The sequence below is a fragment of the Typopeltis vanoorti genome, chromosome 17 (assembly GCF_054136105.1).
Source record: "Typopeltis vanoorti isolate ZY-2024b chromosome 17, IOZ_Tvanoo_1.0, whole genome shotgun sequence".
Taxonomy (NCBI): domain Eukaryota; kingdom Metazoa; phylum Arthropoda; class Arachnida; order Uropygi; family Thelyphonidae; genus Typopeltis; species Typopeltis vanoorti.
Window position 1 is genome coordinate 71855934 of NC_143565.1, and position 12364 is coordinate 71868297.

Here is a 12364-nt window from a genome sequence, read left to right on the forward strand (position 1 = left end):
ATGGCCCAAATAAAAAAAAACTGTTAAGGGAAGAAAAATGAAACCCAACGCGAAATGCGTTATCTAGGAGCAGCAGCTGTTTAATAAGATTAATACTACTTGTAATGAAAATAATTCTGAAATATCACCACTGTTGATATCTCCCTCGTTGTAGCGTACTTAGGAGAATTTAGTCCGTTATCAACATATCGATTCAACGTAGTTCTGCATCATTTTTTGAGACAGTAATAGTGAGAGAAATTTCGCTTGCGAAATTCCCTCTTACGATTAGCCGTAGTAAATTTCGCTTCAATAATATATAAAGAACAGTGAATAAATTTGACAGATCGTTATGAAATATTTGAAAAGACTGAACAGAACTTTTCGTTTCAATTTTCTTAGTCACTTAATATCAGCATAAATGTTCGAATATCAGTATTTTGCTCAGCAGACTGTTCTTGGAAAATCCTGGAAACAATAACTATATCCTGGGGTAGGATTCCAGAAATATTTGACACTGGAGAGGGACGAAGGGAGAGAGAGAGAGAGTAGGCATCATAATAGATAAGATAAGAAGCTTTTTTTTAGATATATAATATATAGATAAATCATATATTAGGCGGCAGTTGATTAAAAGCCTGAAGTACCTTGCAAAAGTGCCGCCATCTTCGGCACGAGAGTAGGGTTCCTGGATTAACCAATTCTTAGTCAATCCACGGTAATGTGCAAAAAAGAACACAGCCGTTTTTGTATGGGATTCTCATAAAAAAAAATGTAATAATTAAATGTGCATAAGTGGGCATCGGCTTTATTTTTTAAAATCAAACAACGCTCGCATTTTTCATTTATTTAAGTGCCTGATTTATTGGTTCCGAATTAGGTTTTTACAGTTCCTGTACTGACATGTTTTTGGTTGAAAATATTATTTAAAATTTGGATAATCCAATATCTCTTATTGTCTTATTCCTAGTACTTTTAGAAAAGACCTATCTGTTTTCAAAATGGGGATTCTTCCCTCCAATCTATTTATATATTTCAGATAGATTACTTTGAACTTGTAAACGTAAACCGACAAAGACGTAACTACGATATCACGAAATCCCCCATTACGGGAAGCTGGAGAATTTGAGTAGGCCTAAACGAACGCTCTGAGGGAGACCAACAAAAATCTCAACGTTTCATATGGCTCATTGCAGCTTGCTGCAAGAGGTGTCATAAAACTTGTAGTTATGTCTTTCGTATGAACTGAAAATTAAGCGAATAAAGCAGGTCTACGGAGAAGGATAAAATTTAAGAGTAAAATATCACAAGGAGTTATCAAAAAAAAAAACAAAAAACGATCAGTCAGTGTCTTTGTGCGCCAACATATCTAAAACTATTTCAGTAATGTAAAAAAAAAACACTAAAAAAGTTCAGCTGTGGTGATCTATCAAGGGGATGTCACGGTTTCATTGTTAAAACTTGCCGTGTTTGAGAATTTATTGCAGTAGTCTATTCTTATTCACTCGATAAGCGGGATTAAAGAATTTTTTCATTATGCTAGTCTTCTTCTGCCGTTGAAGAAGAACAATAGCATAACACGTAAGACGTACAAATGTTTTCTTGTTTTAGAAATAAATTATACAACCTCTGCAAAGATTTAGTTAATATGATAGCTTCAATCTGATGACTTTACAAAAGTTCAGTTGTATTTTGATACCAAATATACTCGTGTGATGCATTGTATAAGCAAGCAGATTTTACATATTTTAGATGATTTTTTTTTTTAAACAGATTGATGAGGAAGATATATCTCTTAATATATCCTCAGTAGTAAGTCTTGCGTTTGGGAGATGTTTTGCTCTTATTACGCATACTGTAGAAATTTCTAGTTCACGGGATTTATCTGGACTTTTATTTAATCTTTTTGCTTAACTATCAGACAAACATTACTTGCCATGCTAATATGTAGTTTTTATTTGTATCTTTTTTCCAACTCGGTAAGAACATCACATTCAGTAATTTATTATTTCTCTTAAAAATTTTTAGAGCATCCGCAGCTCAGTCAGTATAGATGAAGCCCTTTGGTCGGAAAGACCTGGGTTCAATTCTCATCAGTGACGTGAGGAACCTTTACTGGCCTCTTTCGACTAAAGGTGAGTTAGGCAGTCTCATATCGGCTAACTCACTTGTTGGAAATGAATACCAAAACGTAGAGCTAATATAATCGAAATGGATTTAATGCAATGTGATAATGTGTTATAATCATTTGTTATTCGGGTCAATTCCAGCAATATTTATTTTATATGTAAAGCCACGTACCTTTTTAAATCTATTGTGTTTTATAATTTTTGTTGCTAAATTAAAAGGTAATAACTATGAGAATGAGCCAGAGGTGTCATTTTTCTGTCCCACCAATGGGATTGAAGATTATGCCTTCCACCCATTGCTGAATATGAGCTGTAAACATCAAACCTCGTTGATGTTTAAATGGGATATTTATTCTTGATTGATCAGTTGTCAGCGAATCAATTGCGTGCAGTCTTTACATTCATCCAAGTAAAGAAGATCAGCATGTAGTGATTCAATTTTGGTGGTATGAAGGATGTAGCAACTACAGAGATTCATTGAAGACACAAGACAATATGGTGCCAGTGCCTTGCCTCACAAAGCGTAAATGAACAAGTTCACACCATATTTAAAAATCCGTACACTTATTCTCGACAATAAGAAGTAACTATCACTGAAGTGGGAAACTGTAGAACATGCAAGTTAGTCACGCAATCAATATGCCTGTGAAATCATCCACAATTGACTTCATTTCCGCTGGGAGTGTGCAAGATGGTTTCCAAAACTCACAAACGAGTATTAGTGAAATTGAGTGGATCTGTTTTGAGCCTATACCGTGAGGAAATTGGCGTGTTCCTCAGATGTACTGCAGCTGATTGATGGAACATGAAGCCACTAATACAAGCCAAAGAACAAACGAGAGAGTTCAGAATGTAAACGTCTACGTCTTCTAGCAAGAACAAGTCCAAATCACAACTCTCAGCGGAAAAGTGAAACGCCACCTTGACTAATTATTGGACATCATTAGTAAGGGGAAAGGGAATAATAGTTAACACTACGAATGACAGTGATATGCTTGGTAATATACCGAAGCCAGCGATTAATTAAACATTGACTATCAGTAACACGATAGAGTGCTGAATGACAATACAGTACTCTATCATGTTAGAGTGCTCAATGACAATACCCATCCTCATATCGCTGGCCAAACTAGAGAACAACTCTAGATGTTATGGTTTAATTTTTGCATAGGATCCTCTACATAGTCTAAACTTCCTCGAAAATCCATCGTTTTCAGTCATCCAGAGTTGAAGATGGAGGCCTGCCACCTAGCAGATTTGTTTCCCTTCAGCAAAAAAAAGCACTATGTTCAGAAATGATACATTTGTGCATTCTGTATTATTATTGTGCTAATTGGAATAAATATACTGTAGATAAGTTTTGACATATTTATGTATTAATGCACTCTTTCCCAAAGATATGTTGCCATTCACAAAATTCATAGCTGGTGAGAGAAAATAAATAACAATGAAAGAAAGAGAATTTTTTTTTAATGACCACGTGGTAAATGTTTCATCAAGAACTGTAACAAAGTTAACGACAAAAAAAAAATCCGTAAGGTAGCAGCACCATTATCCTAGTTTCAGCAAAATGCTGACTGAAGCAATTAAAGAGATGAAGAGAACTAATAAAGAAAATGAAGTTCTCAATAAACGCATTGAACAAAAGCAATAAAGCTGAAAAGAGAAAACTAGAAACGTTTCTAGAAGGAGAAACGGTTGTCATTTCTAAGTGAAAATGCTTTTGAAAATGGGCCATTTCTTTCTTCAGTGACCGTAGACAGAGGCAGTAACTACTTCAGAATGACTAAGAGAATTGAAACCTTAACAACTTGGTGAAAATCGAGAGCGAAAGAGAGAAACAGTAGTACAGGGGGATCTTAAACAGCTTCTTATACTTTAGAAACGTAATAAAGACAATTGGGAAAGGGTAGAAGGAAATCGAGTTAAAAAAAAACAACTCATTATTTCACACAGCTCAAAATGGAACTAGTTTAGGAAGGAAATTTTCGGAATTCTGAAACATTAGAAACAGTCTTTAAAGTCCACTGAAGAATTTTACCATTCACTATTAACTTTCAATAGGGACATTAGTAAACTGACAGTAACGTAAGAGAGAGACAAGCCAAATAATTACCGTCAATACTTTTATTTTTCGAATCCAATAATAAGTAATTTTTAAAATAGAATACTGTCTTTCTTTCTATTTCTGTCACCTTTTTAAGAGCGTTCAGTAAATTATTTTACTCATCCCACAAAAGAGGCAAACCGGCCAAAATACCATACGCAATTTTCAGCTATGATCTTTGCAATCAGCCTAAGTTCGAGTGTCTATGGTTGAACGCTGTTTCATAAGTGTTTGTACAAATCGTTAAGTGGTAAATGCTTCTCATTGCTTGGAGGCTTGATGACATGAAAAAAACAAAGAAAAGGTTCATGTTGGTCTCCAGGTCAAGTGTTCCAGTTTAATTACCCATTGGTCCACTGGCAAGACTAAATGTGCCGGCACAGTTCGTTTCCTGTTATATTTTTCTGCCTAAATACTCCTCCAGTTCAAAAACTGCATGTTTACAGTTCGTAACCCAGACAAAAACCACCTAAATTTAACAAGTCAAATGTAATAATGAATTTGTTTATTTGATGACATATTCGATCAGGTTGTTTAACTGTATGGAATAAGATGGACTCAGTCAGTAGATGAGCTTCGTATGCTTCCGTTTTTAAGTCATAATAGTGCTGTAAGAAAAAAAAAATCAGCTGGTTGTAGGGCATGAACATTGAAAGGGGAAGGGTGCAGTAAAGAGTGGTGTGCTGGCTGCATTAATTTGCCCAAACCCCCTATCAGGGTACTCACGTCCTAAGTGACGGATGGGTGAAGAAGGAGAAGTGTTGAAAAGTTACGAGAGGTATTCGGCATTGTGTGGCTAGGAAAACAATAAAAGTACGAACCTGTTATGTGGCCTGTTATGAGTTCTGCTATAAACTGTCCTTTTTTTCTTGATTTAGCTATAAATATGGTATTTAACAAAATTTAGAGACTCATTTCAATAATAATAAACATTCCGCTTCAGTATTTTAACTATGCATGCTCCTCAACAACAAAATTTTGCGTGAACTTTAATCTCTTTCTATATAAAAATTAGCTCCTAGAGCATTGGTTCCGGGAGCCAATAACGGAAATCCAGCATTGTTTATTACGAGGAATATTAAAATCAAAAACATCCCAGTCAACATTACCATACTTTCATATAGTCAATACTGATTATAAACGAAACATGCCGTTAGAATGTTGCTGACTACAAACGGTATGGATTCTCAAACAGAGTTCTCAACCAGTCTCTCAACAAACCAAGATTTGACGCAAGTTCTGCATCTTAGTAACATAGTTTGAATTACAGACAAGCTTTGTCCCAAAGTTATCAATATCTTACTCAATACCCAACTACGAAAAAACCAGAATGTCTTCCTTCCTTTCTTCATCTCCCTGTTCATTCTTCACAATATAAACAGTGTCCTTGTCACAGCGGGAAATGTCCATTCTCTCAATTAAGGTTAATAAAAAATAAAATTAAACAAAAAATTGAGCATGACAAAAGAACGATTGGTCATTTCTTGCCATTATAGAGAATAAAATCGACCAATCTCAGTCTTTTTAACTACGATAATTCGCTCACCGTTTTTGTTATATCTAAAGCAAGTAAATTCTTTAAGTGTTCAGTGTCTCTTTAGCTCTTGCATTACATTATATATATTAATGTATATTACATGATCTTGATATGGTAAAATCTTGTTTTATGTTTATTTCAAGAAGTGGTGCTATGTATGCTGTCAAAAGAATTATGCTGTAAATTAGCTTAATATTCTTGAAATGCTTTTTTTTTAACAATAACTAATAATAAAGAAAGAGCCATACGGCTTCATTTCGGCGATGTAAAATTACACAGGAAAAATGGATATTAAGGATCGAACATTATTTCAAAGCCGAATGTTTGTAGAAACTTATGAAAGTTTCGTAAAATTTGACCTGAGAGCTTACGATAAAGAATCCAAGGCATCGGAGTTACCTTAGGTTTGCACTTTGTACTTACGACCGCTGCCCAAGCTCCCGTATGTTCGCCTTTTGAAACCTTAAAAAAAAAAAAGCACTAATAAAAAGCGAACATACGGACGTTTGGGCAGCGGTCGTGTTCTTTTAAGTAGTGCAAGCGAAGGCAACTCCGACGAGGATTGTATTCTCGTAAGCTCTCAGGTCAAATTTTACGAAACTTTCATAAGTTTCTACAAACATTTGGCTTTGAAATAATGTTCGATCCTTAATATCCACTTTTCCTATGTATGCTTTTCAATAATGTTTAGTAAAATAGAAACTAGATGTTTTGGGGAAGAAAAAGCTTGTATAGCACAATAGTTTATAATTCAGTTTTTTTTTTTTAAATTTTAATGATCTAAACGATGTATTTATTCACTCCTAATAATTATATTGAAAATGAAAAAGGTAACGAAATTAAATTCATTTTTTAACAATATTTTTTACTAAACCACTTTTCTGTCACAAGGAATATACTTCACAAAAATTTAAGAATGTTATCGTAGTCTTTTTTTTTGTTGTTGTTGTTGATTTTTGGTGTGTATGTGGGGAGGGGGGGGGAAGGGAATTACACTGGAAATATGTATTTTTTTTTGCATTAAGCCGTAAAAACTTCTATCCTGGAATTTGGCATTTTTCATTGTATTTAAGTTGTGTAATGAAACACTGAACGAAACTTAAAAAAGAATTCAGTTTATTACAAATTATTTACTACAAAAGAATTCAGTTTATTGTGATATATATATATATATATATATATATATATATATACATTCCTGTGATATATATATATATATCACAGGAATGTAAATCATTAAAAATCATAATCGTTTTGCACGATAGAAACTGCGGACCCTACATAATGCACATGAGAAAGATGGGGAAACGAATGATAAATTGAGCTCTCCAAAAGAAATAGGTTAGATCATTTCATACCTCTTGCTCTAGAGACTAAACACAGTACTGTATTTTTTGAGATTTATTTCAGGACTTCTTAGCAGGATGGCGGATTCACCCCCGCAGTAAACTGTTTACTGCCATCTAAAGACTTTCACTGGCATTCCGGACATAGTGGGATTTGAACCCACAGTTCATTAGTTCCAATGGGAAGCGACGGGATGTGCTGAACCACTCAGGCTGATAACTATTAAGTGCATTCACTAAATAATTTTTTTTAAAAAAATTCACATTAAATGTTCCGAGAATTGCAAGTCATAAGCAGAAACAAAATCTTTGGATTTCATGGAAGGTTTTGCTCAGCACTGTTGTAAGGTTTCAGCACTTATGTGAGAGCTAATGCTAACTATACATTTCAAGATTTCGGATACTTGTATTCCTTTTAAAAGTTAGACTGAGTTTTTTTCGCCAACATGCTAAGTTTGTTTCACCAAAAATAATCACATAAAGCCTCCATAGCTCAGTCGGCAACCAAGACAGCCTTTGACTGGAAAGACCCGAGTTCGAATTCATTGAAGTTGCGGAGAACTTATAAAGCAGGTTTATAATTACTGGTGATTTAGCCAGACACAAATGGTGGTAGAAGGTTTTATCCTTCTGAAACGTGGATTTTTCATTCCACAAAACAGGCAAACCGGCCAGAGAATTTCTGCAATTGACAAAATATAACATACTATGCAGATAACATTAAATGCCCTAATCATAGCATTTAATTAGGTTTCTATGTTAGTTAGTTGGCTGTGGTAGGCAAGTGAGCCTAGCAAGTAAGGTGAGGAGGAGGAGAAGACCATATTCTGTGTCCTGGAGAATATAATTTGCTAAACAATTAAAAATCAGTTCGTTTACTGGTAATAACTCCTTACTGATGGTGGAAATTTGTTAACAGTGAACAAATTTTGTCTAACTTTAGCTGAAGTGATGTCTAAAGAAGTCTAACAAAAATAACTAACAAAGCAAATTTTATTATCATTTGGATACCTTCTCTCACTCATAATGTAGAACAGTAATACAGTTCCTAGGAGCTGGGTTTCACATTATGGGGAAATATCAAGAATAGTGATCGGAGCTTACTCCATCCTTACCATGAGTTGCCTCAGTGTTGCACTCCCTAAAGGGTCAGTTGTAACACTATCCAGGTATTTGCTTACGCTTGGACTCGCCGAACTTTATATATATATATATATATATATATATATATATATATATATATATATATATATATATATATATATATATATATATATATATATAAAGTTCGGCATGAAACTCTTTGAGTTACTTTTTCGGAGTTACTTTTTATTACATCCCATATGAAACAATATGTGGGATGTAATATCCCTTAACTTAAAAAGTTTATGTCGCCGAATTGAAGCCTTTGGCTCTTCATATAATTAATAATCATTTGGATTTTAAGTATTACTCACAGCAAAGCAATATAGCCTGTCTAGGTGGAAATGGCGATTGCTTCCATAAGCTCCAGATCATAATAGGTTCGATGCTAGTTGCTGACTGGAAGCACTTTTTTTCTGACTTTCTTCGACCGGTTCTTCAGCTAGTGGATCTTTGGCATAGGATGTTTCTTCCTGAAATTCGGGATTTTAACCTTACAGATCAACAAAAGTGGCCGCAGAAGTTATACTATTTCGGACAATAATATATACACATTAGGCTTTGGGATCACTACATGGCGGTAGTTGTCTGCCACTTCCCCCCGATGCCCATAGAATCAGATAGCCTTAACCTCGACTTTAGTGATGCCTAAGGGTTAAGATCTGCTGTCCTGTCCAATTTCCTGAGGTTAGTTCCACCTATTCCCTTCGAAGAATAAAAGGTGCTAGATTTATTTTATACACGAAGTTTGTAGGATATTTCCAGTCTTCCATAAGTGAAAGATACGAGTACTGCAAGTCACAAGATTAATTTATCTTCCCCATTTTTACAAATACTGGAATTCCTGGTCTGGTTGGCCGAGTGTAAAGCATAACTGCTCTACACTTGGGCAACCAGACCAGAAATCTCACCGTGGGCATGGATATTCGTAAAAAAAAAAAAAAAAAAAAAAAAAAAAAAAACTGGTCTGATGAGCTTGTATAACTGCTTGAATTTATAAGATTTTTTTTAAAATTCCATAAATATGTTACTTAAAAGTCTTTTAAATTTTAAACACTACTCTCAGATTGTTACTTGACATGTGAATACAAAACCATATCATCTGGGAGAAGAGCATATTAGCACGGGTATATCTACAAATAAATAATCTGTAGTTTTAAAGAAAATGGGTACAGTGGAGTGTATACTGACGTAGTGAAAATTTCAATTAATGATAAAAGTAGATGTGAACATCATGTTTCCCATTCGAATTTTATATGCAGCTGCAAATGTATTTCTCATATAATAGGAGTTAAAAGTAAAAGTTTGAAGATTAAAATACGAAAACATGCATTCAAATAATTTTCACCTCTGAATTCATAAAGGAGAAGGATTATGTATGGAATCGTATTTTCTTACGAGAATGCCTCCCGTTCTCCGGTAAGAAGTACTCTCTGGTATTCTTTACAGGCAGCAACGTTATTTGCAGTGCCTGTATTTACGAAATATACAATCACTTATGCGATTTACTGCTGTTTAAGATTTTCATTTCAAGGATTAATGATTAGCAAGTGAGGAAATGTTCTTTGGTGTTTCCAACTATAGACAGTTGTGATATTGTGTTTAAAAATCTCATACCTACAAATGAAAGAATACACAAACTTTTTTTTTCACTCACCTCCCCCCATCTCCTTTTAGATCTACTTCCTCTGTCCCCTAGTTTCCAAGGTCGACTATCTTATAATTCAGTTTCAACAACTTCAGAACCCCTACTCATAGCTATCATTGAGCTGTCATACTCTAGTGGCTGGTGTGCGTATATTTAGACAACATCCATTATGAGTTTTTTCGTAGCGAAGTTGATAGTAATAGAACGCTTTGTGAACATCGTGTAAGGCTCGCCTTTCATAGATTTTGATGATATTTGGTATATAGGTTCTAGAGTGGTGGTGGTTTGGGGACAGTAGAGCGTGAGGTGGAAGTAGACAAAATGAAGTATTTTAGTGAGACGTTGCATTTGTCTGGAAGTGTGGATGGTGATGCCAAGAATATATGTAATGAATAAGCGGAAGGCGGTCATTATGAAGTGACAGATATACGCAGACTGAGAGTTTGGGATTTGATTATTAGATCAGGGAATGCTATTATGAACAAGGAGAACATACCTGGGTAGTTGTTACTGATATCAAGACTTCTGAGAGGAAAGGACATATGCCAGAATTAGGAGACGGTGATTATGAGAAAAATTCAGGAGGCAACTTGGAGCAATAGTATGGGATGAAGACTGAAATAGAACGAAAATTAAATCTGCTTAGCTGCAGGATATATTTGACCAGTCTGTAAACAGCATTCAGTGTACTGAATATATATCAAAGGTTATCAGATTAAATATAATCGGTATAAAATAAAATGAACGATGATGAGATTAAGAAGTTAGTCTGGATGAAGAAAACGAAAGTATAAGGAAGCAGTATAGGGTAGGAAACAAAAATTAGTTACGTGCAGAGTATTAAGCGTGACACGCTTGGTAAGTAAGGAAGGCAAAAATAAAGTAGAAGCAATCCTTAGTCAATGAGGGCAAGAAAAAATTCCTGGGAGATAGTAGAAATGGAAATAGTAGACACGTAACTACTTGGGAGGATATAGTTGAAGCATTATTTAATAAGCAGTTCATAAAGAAATTCATACTAGTCATTGTGTTATCTTGCATAGATTAATTCAAGATCAAAGAGTCAAGAAAGACTAGACATGAGGTATAAGGAATTAAATGAATTCGATATTGATGGAGTTTTTAATTTTTTTCAAACGTTGCTTTCATTTGGGTTATTATTCTACAATTTCTGTTCGAGTGTTCTAAGTTCTGAGATTTTTTTTTTCAAACAGAAAGCGGACGCAAGATACATAGCGATGCAAAAAATAATAGAATATATGTAGTTGTCAGTGCGGAAAGTTATACCGAAGAGATGCTAGATGATCTTAGCAACCCCTTTCTTTCTCTTTTCTGTTTGGTAAAACTTAGAAGTTAAAAAAACTTTTCCTTTCAACATTTGTTTAAATTACGTAATAAAACTTTGCAAAGCATTAGATCGATTGTTTTCTCACATTTATCATGCATTTCCGTACAATTTTATAGAGGATATGATAAAACTTTCTTCCTATGTTAAACTGTATGTAGTGCATTTTTTTCTTATTTTGAAACTAGGTATCTGAAAAGCCAAGTCCGTTTGTTATCAAATGTAAATAATGTTTTATTAACACGAAGTTTTATTGATGGCAAAGGAGATTCATCACAAGATGATGCAGCTGTTTACATGACATATTCTCCACAGCCAGCGTCAATGATTATTGCAGTTAAAAATATTGCTATTAACGACGAAGATCATATAATAAAATGAGTGGAGAGCTTTGAATTAGGTAACTAAACAGCTAGATATTCTTACATCATACCGTATATCATGCAACTGAAGTTTTAGAAATTATGAGAAAACAACAAATCACCTCTCATGAAATGACAATCACATACTGAAAAGAATGCGTAATACTAGCAGCCAGTTTTGGACATTTTGCAATTGTACACATCCCGGCCAAAATATACTTCTCAAAAATCAGTGGTTTCCGTATAGGCTTGCGACTGCGAATAGCGATCATTTTCACTTCCCTGCACATAGTTCGGTGAAATATGGGTTGGGAACAGCCTTCATTAAATGCTTCTGTCAATTGATGCACGCAGGAAGGTCTGCTTATCTGTACAAGCCTTCTCAGACGACGGTGGCGAACTCTTTCTTGACAGGGAAGCGCCAGTAGTGTCCGGAGCCTGTGTGCAAAATTTTAGTTAGCGCCCCTAACCCCCCCCCCGCCAATAAAAAAAAAACACTTTAAAAAAACGTTTTTTTTAAAAAGTATTTCCTCCTCTTTGGCGCCTTCACTATCCTGGCGCCTGTGTGCGTCGCACACATTGCATATATGGCCGGCGCGCCCCTGTTTCTTGACAGACTATCTTAGGACCACAGTTGCACAGAACCGCAGTTGGGCAACCGTAGTGGGTTATTTTTCCACTGGTTAAACACCCGGGATATGTTACCTTTTGAGAAACCAGTCAGTTCTGCTGTTTTCAGAATTGTGGCTCCAGCCAGACGGGCACTCA

The 12364-nt window shown here is 35.0% G+C and overlaps 1 protein-coding gene across 2 annotated transcripts in view; it reads right to left on the reverse strand.

The window, feature by feature from the left end:
• Oatp26F (Organic anion transporting polypeptide 26F) overlaps nt 1-12364 on the reverse strand; it is a 250080-nt gene that overhangs the window by 148264 nt on the left and 89452 nt on the right. Inside the window, exon 2 of one of the 2 annotated variants that reach the window (XM_090407708.1) lies at nt 10386-10504. The exons of the other annotated variant lie outside the window; for it this stretch is intronic. The gene's annotated coding sequence lies outside the window, so the exon portion shown is untranslated. The remainder of the gene's footprint in view (nt 1-10385; nt 10505-12364) is intronic. 2 annotated transcript variants of the gene reach the window in all.